This window comes from Camarhynchus parvulus, chromosome 3 (genome assembly GCF_901933205.1).
Source record: "Camarhynchus parvulus chromosome 3, STF_HiC, whole genome shotgun sequence".
NCBI lineage: Eukaryota > Metazoa > Chordata > Aves > Passeriformes > Thraupidae > Camarhynchus > Camarhynchus parvulus.
The window spans coordinates 91764148-91779013 of record NC_044573.1 but is presented as its reverse complement, the minus strand read 5'-3'; positions in this window follow the sequence as shown (position 1 = coordinate 91779013).

Genomic DNA, 14866 nt, shown 5'->3' with positions numbered 1-14866 from the left:
CGGCGCTGGAGGGGAGAGAGGGGCGAGCGCTACGCGTTTATTAGCGGGAAGGCGGGCGGGCTGTGGCAGAAGATGTCGGCGGGGTGGGCGGGAAGGCGGCGGGCGGGCGGCTGAAAGGCGCTTTCTCTGCGCGGTGCCGGCGCGCGGAGGGATACGACGCACGGCGAGGAGGAGGGGCTGCGCGGCAGCGGCGGGGCCGGGGCGACTCGCGGCGGCGGCGCTGGAAGTTCCCGAGCTCCAGTGCCGCAAGAATGGGAAGCGAGCGAAACCAAAATGTCCCCGGGGAGCGCGGCCCCGCTGGGGAGGCCTGGCACTTCCACATCCCCGGCTCGCGGCTCCCCCTGTGCCCAGCCCGCTCCCTCGGAGCCAGCCGGGAACCTCGGGGCGCTGCCAGGGGCTTTGGCATCTGCGCGTAAGTGCCACAGTGTCACGCGTTGTTGGTTCTTATTCTTGCAACATCGCGCCCGGCTTCCTGCCGTGGGTCTGCAGCGGGGGGAAATCCCAGCCAGCCCCCAGCAGCCAGAAACTCGTCTTTCTCTCTTTCTCCCTTGTTCGGCGGGGCTGCCCAGGCGGCTCCGCCTGGGGGTTGAAGGGCTCGCAGAGCGCTCGCTTTGAGAACTTCCCTTAAAAAAAAAACAAAAACAAAACAACGAAACAAAAACCAAAACAACCAAACAAACCCCGACAGCTGATAACGATTCTATTCATTGCTCTTGCCGCCAAGCAGATCAGACATGTGGGACTGACGAATTTCTGCCTTCCAGGAGCGGTGGGCAAGAGGAGCAGCGTTGTCAACGCGAGCACCAGCGAGGGATGGTGATGCCTGCACCCTATGGCTGAGCTGGAGGTAAATCACTAGCGGATCGATAACCTAGCGAAGGTTCCTGAAAGGCTGCAACATTGTACGGAGCCCGGTTAGCGGTTAAATAATTTCTTTATTTAATGTTTGCGACTTTGAGGATACTGAATAAAACCTTCCGGTTTCTGCTATAACTGTTTCTTTACTGCTTACAGTTAAAAGAAAATAAAAACAAAGCCGGTGTTCGCTGATAATCAGCTGTTTTTAAAAAATCCATATCTGATGAGGGATTTAAAGGAGCATGATTCGTTGTCTTGATGTTTTGCACGTGCCTGTGCTTTTTCTGGTCGAGCTTGGGCCTTGCAAGAACAAATGTGTTTGTGGACAATAAGAATGAATTTAGCAGGGATCAATGTAAACAGGGCAAGCTGTAATTTTTAAACATTTCTTTAGCCTCAGTTTTTAACTGATGCAACTTGGGAAGCAAAGACAAAAGTATATTTGAAATTGTACAGAAACTAGACAAAGAACTATTTTTTTCCTATACATAAAGCCCCCTGAAATTCTCAACTATCTAACTTTCAACAAAATTAAATTTGAACAACATTTCTGTACAGACGAGGGTAACCTGCGTTGAGCATTTTTATACTTGTTTCCAAGGCCTGCAAGCTCAGTGTACGAGCTCGAGCTTTGTGCTTGATTATGGTGAGAAAGCTTCGCTGCAATCACCCTTCTGCTTTATTGAAGAAATGTTGCCCTGAAAGGTTACAGAAGGGAGGCTAAAACATCGCTTATTTCCTTTGTTGTATTACAAAAACTGTATTTATATAGTGGATGTCTAGATGGTGTGCATTTTTTATATACAATTATCACATGTCCTAAAAAATCACTAAAATCCTAATCTAGAATTTTTATCATTAAGGTAAATTAATTTTGTAGCATAATTTTTTTAATTAAAAAAAAAGCAAGACTGTATGTACTAGATTTGATTACTGTATCTGTAGCTATGATCACTATATATTTTTAAATGTACATGTATCTCCCTTTCCCCAGATTTGTAACAATAACCACTCTGTTTCAGCTTCACTTTAAATCCACACTTCAAATAATTGAAAAGGAAATGAAATCATATTTAATGTCTAATAAAGATTTTAAAAATAAAGTGACTCGAATCTTTTCTTAGTAAAGTGAAATGTGTATTGTAATATCTTTCCTAGGTGATTCTCACAACAAAGGGCTACATGAATAATGTGATTAACATTTTAATTTCCCTTGATGTTTACATAAAAGAAAGTATACTGACGTATGACATCACTGAAACTGTAAACCAAGCAATAGAAAAATTTTAACAGTTAAGGAGTCTGAAAGTACAGGAAAACCTCTCCTAGATATATTGACCCTCCTTGTTCTTTTGGCAACTCATAACTTTTCCTGTTGCAGTTCAAAATACAGCCTACAGAATCAAAAAGTTCTTGGTGTTTTGACAATAAAATAAGGATTGTGTCTTTTATTTAATTTTTTTTTGATCACCAAGCGAAATGAAATCATAGTCCCAGACTTGAGCTTGAGCACTGCCGTGCTACAAGTAATATTTAATAAATAGCTTTTACAAACGTACATTCCACTTTCTTTTTACAGATTAAATCTGATGGGATTTTTATGTGCATGTGTGGCACAACATGAAAGTCACACACAAGAGAAAATGCCTAATTATTATTGCTTGGTGATACACGTTAGATTGAATTCCTGCAGCAGTAACAAATATTCCATTCATTTCTCAGAGATATTTTTAAAGGTTTTTTTATTCTTTCAGTTAAGATTTTTTTATAATGCACACAAGTGAAGAAAAATATAATCTCTGAATTTTTACTATCTTTATTGTTTTGCTTTCTAATAATCCCTTTCATGCCATCTTTTCACCTTACATTATTCTAAAATAAAATACATCAGTCCTGCTTTATCAGCAAGATTCAGTGTTTTCAGGAGAAATTATTCTGAAAGGTCTTCATTAAAAAAAATTAGAAATAGTAATGGAATGATTTCATTTTGTGACTTTCAAATGTTAATATTCACACACAATTACTAATTTAATTTTACCAAAAGAAAAAAAAAGAAGGAAGTTTCATAGATTTTTCCTGTTGCTGTAGATTTTACGCATCAGCTATACTAAGCAATGGACTGATCCTAAGAGTTGCTGGTTTGGGATGTCTCTTTTTACCCTAACCTGGCCTTTTTTTTTTTTTTCTTCCATCTTCCTCTTCCCCCCTAAAAAGTGCTATAAGCTCTATAAATATCCAAGCACAGATATATTATAATTTTCTTCAATTACTGGTTACCTTTGACAGTTAAGAATGTAGTATCTTTGGTTTCTTCTTGAATTTTCTGGTATCTTTCTGCACTTTTAGGATTAGTTGGTTGAGGGGTTTGGGGTTGGGTTTTTTGTTTCTTTTTTTACTGATATATTTTAGCCAGGGTTTTTTTGTGTCCGTATGATTTTATACCTTGTGCCCAGAAAGTACATTTTTTGGACCCTAGTAGTGGCAGTATTTGACATGAAAAGCCTTTCTGTTTCTTTTGAAATTTGCTCCTATCCTTTTCTCTAGAGACAAAGGAAAGTATTTAGGGTTTGTAGATTGTCAAGCTGAACAATGTAGCTAAATATTTGAAGCATGATATTAGCAGGGGGTGGCTGAGAGCAACATAAAGCAGTGACTGAGTTTTCCTTGGGTTTGGATGGTTGGTTGGTTACTTGAACAGGGTTTTTTTGGTGAGTTTTTTCCACCTCAAATGAGAATTATCAACACTAGTTGCTTGTTGATTCTTACTCTTGAAACCAACCATAAACTTTACAAGGGCAAGACGTGTGTGATGAGTGCTTGTGAGGCCAGAAACTTTTTTTATTATTATCATTTGTGTTAACTTCATGCAGAAAGAGCCACATGTGCTAAATTACCATACTACTATGAGCAAATTCCTTCTGTAGTTTCAAACAATTACTTGGAGCTTAACTAAGTAGCTTCACATCAAAATTCATTTAAATACTCCCTTGGTCATGCTTCATGCCAAGAATACATTCTTATCTTTTCTGCACCCTGCATCAGTAACCTACCTGAACTTTCTACTAGGAAGTTTCTAATAGAATGCTTAGCTGCTTTGTATTCTACCCTTATCAGATATTAAATAGTGAACTGTATGCTTCTATTTTTTACTTTATTTCCCATTTCAGTGTGCCCTTTACCACAGAACATGCATGTCTTCCCACTCCACTATTTTTGAAAATATTTCCTGTTACTCCTGCTTGCTTCTCGCCAATGGTCAAGAGGAGCTTAGAATTAGGCACCTGTATTACCCAAACCACCAGCAGCCCTGACAAATTAACACTTTTTTACAAGCACACGAAGAGATTAGCCTCTGAAAATGTTCTCTATCAATTTTGTGTAAAAACAAATAATTAGCTGCAAATCTACTATCAGGATTTTAAAAGTAGATCTATATGTCATTTATATTTTGAGCAGTAAATGAGCCTTGTTAGAGTTCATCCAATGAACCTAAAAACCTCTTTAATATGCTGTTACCCAAATAAATATAAATTTCACCAGCCTTGACATTCTTTCAGTTTCACTGTTATATCTTGGAGTACAAAACCTTCCCTTACAAAGAGAAACTAAGAATAAGGCCTATGTTATTCCTACTGAATAGAGGAATTCTGCTGGGTTCATGCTGGGGATTTTGTTTGGGTTTGTTTTGTTTTAAAGTAAATTTATTTGTGTTCCTGTATTTTGTAAAAGACTTTCAATTAAATTTCCTGGATCTGTTTGACATTTCAACTTTCTATGCTGAATCCATTCCTTAATTATCCAGAGGATATTGAGAAAATTATTAAAATGCTGTACTTAATTGTTTACTATTGGGCTTTCCTTCACAGAGACTCTTGGATATTTGCCATGTCTATTTTCACATCTATTTGATGTCTCCAAAGTTTTCTGAGTCTTCTAAGGATTATGTAGAAGTTTTTTTAAGGGAAGCATTGAAAAAATTAATACACAGGGTATATTTTAGAGGAGACCTATTCCATAATGAAAATAGGAATGATGTTGTTTTGTATATTGACAATTATTTGCTTAGATTATTACTTCTACAAAAATTTTGAAAATGTTTGCTGTTACTTCACTTTGTAGTAAAGTGTTCTAATATGCTAAGGCAATTTTTGTTGAGCTGAAGATTCTCCAAATAACGTGTATCATTCATTTGTTTCAATGGTTTCATATTAGTGTTCTGAGTCTGAATTACTTGAGGTGTTAAATAACAAATTTTATTTAAACTGGTAAATTATAAAGTTTGTTAAGGCACAATTTAATGGTGGCCTTCAGCTACTGTTTCTCTTTCCATTTCTCTAAATGAAAATTTAGATTTCTGTTTAACCAAGTTTGAGGGTCATTTCCAGTTAGGGGTATGGATTTGATGTTTCCATTTACTGTAGTAGCCTGTTAAAAATGCAACTTTTAAAAATACAGATGAGAGGTTATTTGCCTGATTTTTCAAAATGATGCTGGCTATCATTAGCTTTCATATAGACTTGGAATTGCTCTGAGTTAATACAAAAGACTGTTAAAGATTTATATCTATGTAATAACTTAAGGGATTCTGTGATATTGTTATCAGACATATAGTCTGATAAACTTGCTAATATGCAATTTAGATAAAAGTAGAGGAGGACGTAAGAAATATCAGTGAGATCTATCCAGGGAAGAGATGAGCAGAACAATGTAGGTATAATTTCATGATGTTACATTCAAAATAGTCTACTGAAGGAATTATATGAGTCATTCATGCTCCTAATGGGCTCCAAATCAATATAAAGGGGAGAAAAAACCCCTGTATTTGATAGCCAGTAGTAAATCTTTTTAAAAGACCATTCTATTTATTACATAGTCAACATTAAGAATATGGTAATTTTCTTTTTCTAGAACTCTAATATGAAGCCAGTGAAACAAAACAATAACACACCTTCTGTTGTAATACTGCATTAAGTCTTTCACCTTATCTCAAAAAATTAGAGTTCAGGAGAAAATTAGGATCAAGGAAAAATACTTGAGGAATAGGATTAAAGACCAAGGAAAAGGAATAAAATACATGGAGGAAGTAATATTCAATCGGTGCATACAAAATTTCTCTGTTTCAGAGAAGATAAAGCAAGACCCTCTATAAACTCTAGGTTATAGTTCAAGAATTGAAATGCTTGAAAGATTTTAAATTAAGAACTATGTTTTTCCTCATAACAAAATATAGCCATTCGGGCTTCACTTTTGCCTCAGAAGTCTCAATGGCAAGGATTTTAGTAGTCTGTAGAAGAACTGATATTTCTACAGGTAAGAATAGCCAGTGATAGAACAGATACATAATTTTAAACTCATTAGTCTGATCCAACACAGCCTTGCTCTGTTGCCAGCCTTAGTTTTTCCCAAGTGCTTCCTTCTAATTTTGTTTTAGTTTAGACCAACCTAGTATTTTTATTTCAGTGCAATTGAAATATCTACTTTCCCCAAAATAGCAATGATGTAGAGTAAGTAGTACCAATATTTGCACTTACAGTAAAAATTCAGGGCTGTTAGCATTGAGCCATTTGGCTGACAGTGCCTACTTTGTGTAGCATATGTGATTTGTCAGTCATCCATGAAATAGGCATCACTGAGATTCCGATCTCCATTTATTGTTCAGTCTTCTGAGAAAATACTGGTCTGCTGATCCAGATTTCTCAACATTTTGTATTCTTGTATAGCATCTACTTGGTGCCTTGAAAGGATTATTTTATATTTTCAGTTTGCCCAGCTCTGGTGAGCTGCATAGGCATGGTGTACTAATTGAGATACAAATTGTGTAAGATAACTGCTGATTTAAAGTAATTGAACCAAGCTCTTGATTTTACAGGTTGTGGAGTACCAGTGCTTCACTAGAAGTGTGATCAGACAGCAAATGATCCCTGCATATACGTGACACTGGTTGCGTTTTTTGTTTGCTTCCTTGTTTTTAACCTAATACTAATGTAAGATGAAGACTGGCACACATGACTCCCTTTTCCCAGGTGAGGCCCTACCACAAGATTAAAAGATTGTGATCATTCTAGATGGACTGATCGGTAGTTTTCTCATGCAGAGTGGAACGGCTTTCTTAATAGAGATTAGGAAGAACCCGCTCTTGAGGATATTTTCCCAAGTGGCTAGCTCAGTCTGTTCTGAGGTACAAAATACTGATTTCTCTTCCTTGGAAGAATTTGAACTGAAGTGGGATCCTCCTGCACACAAAAGTAAATTAAAACTGCACAACCCCCTCTTTGGTTAGGACCTAGTTTGGTAAGCATGCTCAGAAAATGATCCACAAATAGGGTGTACAAACAAGACAAGCAGAGAATTGTGGATCATGAGCTAGCTGGAACAGGCAGTGCTGGGCAAACTAAGAAGTTTTTTAGACACTCAGAAACTCTCACTGTTGGAAAATTATGTATCTATATTTTGATTCGTAAAGTAATGGAAAGATTATTTTATAGTTAGTGTCATGCACATTCTCACCCCATCGCTGATGGATGTTCATGCAATAAGCTCTCGAGCACAAGCCTAGTGCTTGTTTCTGCACATGTGAATTTTCTTTTAAATCTAACTTCCAAGATTGAATAAAAAAGGAATTGAACTTTATCTTTTAGCATCAAATTTGACTACTAATAATTACCTCTTGACAGAGTCTTATAAATAAAGCATCAAATAACACTAAAAGTCAATCAGCTAATGTAAAGAAACACATCTTATGAAAACTAAATTGAAGAAATACATAGGAATTTATTTTTAAAATAGTTGTTATAATAAAGTGATGTCTATTTAGTCCATGTATCAATTTGTTTGTATATATGTCTGAAAGTGCTTTCCTCAGATCCTGCATAGCAGGGTTTAACAAATTGCCAGTCTTGGTGCATCCCAGATTTCACCACATGAAGTGTACCTCTGAATTGTGTTGTTCCCATGAACTCCCAACCCTGATTTTTCAGTTGAAAATTTTCAGCAGCCAGCATACTTACATTTTTCTCTTCCCCCAGGAGAGTGGTGTGTATGCCTTTGAGTTCATTCACTGATAGACGATTCTAATAGCATAGGACTCTGTAAGAGGACAGGTCATGACATATTTGCAGACAACAAAATTTCAAAATCCAGTACACAGAAGGTAAGGTGTTCTTGCTGCTGTATTCCTCAGTTTTGAATTTTACCCATACTAGTAATCTGAAGAGCACTACTGCCCACTCAATTTATGACCAGTTGCTCATGCCAGTGGCCATATCCATATTACTGGGCTCTTTAAAACTCCAAAACAGGACAGCTGCATCTGCATTGTCAGCTGGGCCTGAGCTACCCCCTGAGCCATGCCAAGGGTGGCCTGGGAGAACGCTGCTTGTCCTGGACCTGGCGCAGGGACTCTGCTGTCAACAACTTAACAGCGTCAGCTCTGGGCTTCAAGTCTGCAGCTCTGTGCCCTGGCACCTTTTGGTTTGCTAGCATAGACACAGCTTTTGCAACAAACAAAACTGAAGCTGCCATTGTGCTTTACTTCTGAAACTGAGATATCTTATAGTAAGGTATAGTATGTAAAACAAGGAATACATTCCACAACAATGTCCTTTGCTAGGAAGTTCTAGGGGCAGAGATAAATCCTAGCTAGTTTGTGACAAACCCTAAGACAGCTCAGTTCACTTTTGCTCAGCCTCCAAATTATTTGAGTCTTTATTCTGTCCACTAAATAAAGAGAAAATGCTGAAATGCTTAAAATGATAATAAAAACTTCTCAGGGCCTCACTAAAGATCCTTGCAGGAAGAGTTGATGTCGCAAATAAACCAGAAAATACAAAGTCTCAAACTGATGAGAGTTGAAAGAAAACAATGTAACATTACAAGAAGGTAAACAAATTAACATCTGTCAGAGAGATTCACAGTATATCTCAATTATTGCTACAGTGTTCTGACCTGATAACTACCTACAGTTTGTGGTAGTCAAGCGCCGGCTGCAGTTGCTCCCAACAAATCTATTTAAAGGTGCTTGAGAGGTGTCACAAAGGACATCTTACGTCTTAGAATTATAGAATATCTTGAGTTGGAAGGGACCAGCAAGGACCATCAAAATCCCACTGCTGGCGCTGCTTAGGTCCGCCTCAAATATCTCATCATGTGCCCGAGAGCATTGTCCCAACATTCCTTGAACTCTGTCAGGCTTGGTGCTGTGACCACCTTCCTGGGGAGCCCATTCCAATGCCCAAACACCCTCTGGGTGAAAAACTTTTTTGCTATTATCCAACTTAAACCTTCCCTGATACAACTCAGGCCATTCCCTTGGATCCTGTCACTGTCACCACAGAGCAGAGATCAGCACCTGCCCCTCCTCCTCCCCTCACAAGGAAGCTGTAACTGCAGTGAGGTCTCCCCTCAGTCTCCTCCAGGCTGAACAGACCCAGTGCCCTCAGCTGCTCCTCACACAGCTTCCCCTCAAGGCCCTTCCCCATCTTTGCTACCCTCCATGGACACTCTCTGATAGTTTAATGTCTTTCTTACATTGTGGTGCCCAGAACTGTCCCCAGCACTCGAGGTGAGGCTGCCCCAGTGCAGAGCAGAGCAGGACAATCCCCTCCCTTGCCCAGCTGGTGATGCTGTGCCTGATGCCCCCAGGACAGGGCTGGCTCTCCTGGCTGCCAGGGCACTGCTGGCTCATGTTCAACTTGCCATTGACCAGGACCCCTAGGTCCCTTTACGTGGTGATGTTTTCCAGCATCTCATTCCCAGTCTGTCTGTACATTCAGGGTTGCCCATCCCAGGTGCAGATCCAGCACTTGCCTTTGTTAAACTTCATACAGTTGGGTGATTGCCCAGTCCTCTAATTTGTCAAAGACTTGTCAGACCTTACTGGGAACAGGAAGACTAGTGCATTGAAAGCACTGAAAAGAATCCTCAAACAGTGTTTGGCCACAAAGCTTCTTGCCAATGGCTTGTTATCTGGTGTAAGTATGACTATGAGGGGGAAGCTGGAACACCCCTTTTTGAAAGAAGCAATATATAACTGAGTCCTTTATTCATGGTCCAACAATAATATAACCTGCTAAACATGCCAGATGCACTGTTATTAAGAGATATATGATACCAAATGCTTTGTCTAATTGCTTGATGAATAAAGGGACAGCCAGTATTTTCCATGCTTGGTATAAGCCAAGTCTATTGTTATAAGTAATTAACTGGTCATTGGATTTTGTAAGAATGCAATATTTGTGCTGCTGGCTTCTTTCTGTATATTACCTAATGCATTGTAGGATCTATGAACCTAAAACATCACCCCACCATGAAAGGATGAATCCAATGCTAATGCTGAAGCGTTCATCAGATGAGGAGCATTATAATTGTTTTAATTGTTTTCACTTAAAGGAGACAGCACTTAAAAAATAAGTCAGGACACCCCTGTGATCATTCAAGTGTGAATGGGACAGTGGCGCAACAGAGCCAAAGACAAGTGCTCTACCATCAGTTGCTTACAACCTCTATGGCAGTGATTCACCTTGCAGTTTCATCACCGAGGGTGACATCTATCTGGAAATACAATTTTTTTTCTGTTTTTTTGGGATGTCTTCATAATTATATTCAACTGCTGCTATAATTGGCACTTGCAACTCAATATTTAAAACCAATTTCATACACTTCCCATAGTCCTAACAGCATGTGTAATAGCAGAGCACTAGCCATCTCTTGTCATTAATTCCTATTAACACTATCCACATTCACTATTTTTGAATAACTATTGTCAACTTTCTGATTCATCATAGTCATATAAGATAACCAGCTGCCAAAAATGTCACAACCAAATCTATCCTTATGCAACTATTTGGAATTGTGCCTTTTCTGTGCTACTCTGCATCAGAACAACCTGCACCAGTCCCACTGTTCCCTTTGATGAACTACCACTGCACACACCTTGTGAATCCAAGGCCCTGACCTGCCCTCTGTTGCTGAGGCCAAGCAACCCTCATTCTGTGTATGACCATTATAAAGAAGTCTCAAAACAGCATAGAGGTGCTATGCTCACCCAGCCCTCCCCTGGCTCTCTCTCTTCCATCTCACCTCAAAGTCCAGTATCTATTGTCACTGAGGTGATAGCAGACTCTCCAGGAGTCTCTTGATGCTCAGATTTACCATTTTTTAAACCTTTACTCACTTAGTTCCCTTGGGGGTAAAGAAGGCAAAGCTTCCTGAAAGACTTCAGAAGTTCATCAACACAACTAGTAGTTATCCTGCAGGTGGAGATTTGGCACCAATACACAAATGATACTTAAGTGCAATAATGCCTCCAAGGAAGTAGGAAAAAAAAAAAAAAACCCTACAATTACAAGCTTTACCAGGAATGTATCCCAGAGGGAACAAAACAAAAGTACTGTGCCCTCAGTAACGGGATTTTTGATAAAGGGCCCGAGGGGAAAAAATAAATCTAGTGACATTCAAGGCTTGCTTGCACATGCAAAAAAATTTGCTGTTTCTCTCTTGCTCCTATTCCTAGAAAAATGTTTCTCCTATGTTGTGCAAGATATCTTCCTCCACACCCACCCACCCAGATTACAGGGTCAGACTACTTTCCCTCTCCTGCCCTTCCCAGTTCTGCCCCCTGCCCCCACCCCCCCAGATTGTCCTCCACAAAGCATCGCTGCTGTGCAATCACTGCAGAGTATTCACACACTGCTCCTGCACTCAGCCACCAGGAACTTTCTTCCAAGCTCATTCTGGGATGACCCCCAGCTGCTGCAGTAGCATCACTCCTCCCTCTTCTGAATAACATGCAGCCATCTGTAAGATGACAATGAACAGAATCACAGAAATTCACTACTGCTACTCCTTTCTTACTCAGTTATTCTAGATGCACCTGACATACATCACATGCTTTGTCTCCAATAGTTATGAACCTCTTCAAGAGTTCACATCTTCTGACTTCTTACAGAATATGCCTGACATGTACATATATATGCATATGTGACACTAGAAACTAGGAAGGGTTTGATTTTGCTTTTAGAAATTAGATTTATTATAACTAGTCTAAAGAAAGCTTAGAATGGCCTTCCAGCTTTGTCTTACAATGGGGCAAAAGTTCTTGTTCTACAACCTTTATTTTGCAAGGAACTACAGTAATATTTTATAGCCATTTTAGAAAAAGACTGAGGACTTTGACAAGATCACTCTTTCCAGTCACTGCATTGTCATCTTAAATTATATTGCTCTCCATTAAATTGTTCATTATTGGAAGATTCATATCAAACAGCTTAGTACCTGAAATTGTCCAGTATAAATTCAGTTTTTATGGGCTTCAAGTCTGAAATTTATTTCTGAATGAGAATGGAAACAGTGATAAAACAATTCCTACAAGTTATACTACCGTGACATAAATGCAGTACTAAAACTAAGCACAATGGCCTCACACAATCAGGTTTATTTTTTGAGCATGAATTTGAATTACTAGCTTTATCCTTATCTTAGCAGGTATGCAAATATGATTTTCCACTCATATTATTAGTATCAATAGACAAAGTTAAAACATTAGTTATGCAGAACTCATTTGTAGCCACTTTAAAGATGACTGTGAGGGTATTTTGCTGTATTAGTCAAACACCTGTTAGTCCCCATCATCACAAAGGGCATAATGTATCAAAACAGTTTATTTCTTACACTGTCCATTTTCTATGGGAAAACCATTGAACTATTTCATTCTGATCTATTATAAATGCAGAACTGGACATAACAGAAAGCAGTTGCTGGCAATTTGGCAAGCCAATTTGGCTATAGCAGGCTTTATTAGTTTTAAAATAAAGCAAAAAAACATGTATATTAGAGAGAACAGGAGTAGAAAACTCTTATTTTACCAAAAATAATAGCACTGAACATTCTAATGCCTCTCCTGACCACTATGTATGCAGCAGTTTAACTAACAGTGAAAGTATTCTTCACATTTTCCTACAAATACAAGATAGATAACAAACCTTGAGCCAGGAGGGTGACAGAGTTCTTGCTATACTGGAGTTGTTTATAGACAGTCTCCTGTATATTTAGTGCTTTCATTCACATACAGAAGTTTACTGTCTTATTTAATATAAATGGACATTGTGGGCTAAATTATTGCTTTTCCCAAGTCCACTAGAAATTTAACTTGCATGTTATTTATTCTAGTAAGTGATCTTTATTTTCTTGCTAGTCCTTTTCTCTCTCCCTATTTTTTTTTAATTTTGCAGTTATGAACAGACCAAGTAACCCTCTAATTTTTAAGGGTTGAGCAAGATGCACCAAAAACTTAATTTTCACTGCTGCTTAGCACAAGGGTTAATTTTCCATTAGGATTTTTGTTAATCGGTTGCATCTTATCTGCAGTTCAGAAAAAGCTGCCTTCGCCATTGAACAGACAAAATACCAAGTGTAACCTTGTGCTGACATATTCAGTTAGCCCAAGGTCAGTCAATGACAGGGCAATAGTGGAAAGTGACAATCAAGGGGAATTGTCTTATTTCTGATGCATTTGCCTCCTTTAAACTTAAAAATCTGTCTGTCCTTCTGTCATGGTTTAGGAATGGTCCTCCCCAATTCAGTGCCCCCAATGAGACTCTCCCAAGCCAGATGCTACTTGCTCACTCTCTCCAATTCCCCTTGTCCTTCCCACACCAGGGATGGAGTTGAAAATTGGAGCCACAAAAGGTTAAAATCACAGGCTGAGATAAGACGAGCTTACTGGAAACAGCAGCGAGATAAGAAAAGAACAGCAACAATACTAATGCCAAAAGTGTACCCAGAGCGGGTGATTTACACACAAAATGCTCACCAAGCCTGACATAATTAAACAGTGAGGGATGAACCCTAAGCCCACCACTAGAAGGGACATGCTCCTCCTTGGAGGAGAAGAGTCCCTTCTCTCCAACCCTTGGACCCTGGCCATGAGGTAAGATGGTATTGAATAACATTTGGGTCTTGGACTTGCCCACACAGCTCCAGGCTCTGCCCCCTCACAGCTACTGCAAAGAATTAACCCTGTCCTTGGCTGAAACTTAGACACCCTCACAATTTTTTTTTTATGTACCTTGAATTACCCATCTGTTACATCCCACAAAAGGACATATACTGCTTTCAGGGATCCCTCCAAACCTTGTGCTCAAGTGTGAAGCAGTCAGTCATTAAATACTGATGATACAAGTTTCCTTATGGCAGAGATGTGACACCTGGCACTTCCAACTGCCACTTCAAAACTAAAATACTTACATACTTCCTGAAGGTGCTCTGCAGATCACCACCTGCCCACGAAGACTCTTGCTACATATGTCTGAATGTGTGACCATTCTAATTTTAAAAAACATGTTCTAGAACTTGATACAGTGCCTTGAAGATTTCTCTGAGAATTTGACATGTAGAGAAAAAATATAGGTAAGCATGACATTTACAAAGCACTTTTGAAAAATCAGAAATGTTAAGTGAATCAGCAGGGTAGTGTGTTTCACTGCCCTTTAGCCAAGTGGATCTTTTCTTAAGTGCTTCCAATGGAATTCTGGCACTGACCTGAATCTCCTAATCCAGCTGGGACAACAGAAGAATTTTGTGCCAAAATTACTAGGTCAAGGTATGATGCAATTAGTTTAAGGACCCAACTTTTGCCCACCTTTTAACCATTTATTAAAAGAGCTCTCCTTAAACAAGACTGTCCAGAGAAGTGTCTTCTGATGCTCACGCCTAAGTTAAAGTCTAAGTAAAAAGGGTCATTTCAAGAGCTTCAAGCGTCTAGATAGGATTAGGCAATTAAACTCTTGATGATCCACACAAAATGATCAGAGTATATATACATACACATAGAGGGACAAGAAACTCATAAATTGAAAAAATGCTTACAAATAGCACTTCGATGATTCTGTGAAAGAGTTCAGATGGTTCAACTTCCCACAACCATAATTTCTAATAGATTTTCAACAGAGTCCATCAGAAAGCAAATCAGAAGTAATGTGCATGATTACCAAACACATATTGCTGGGTAACA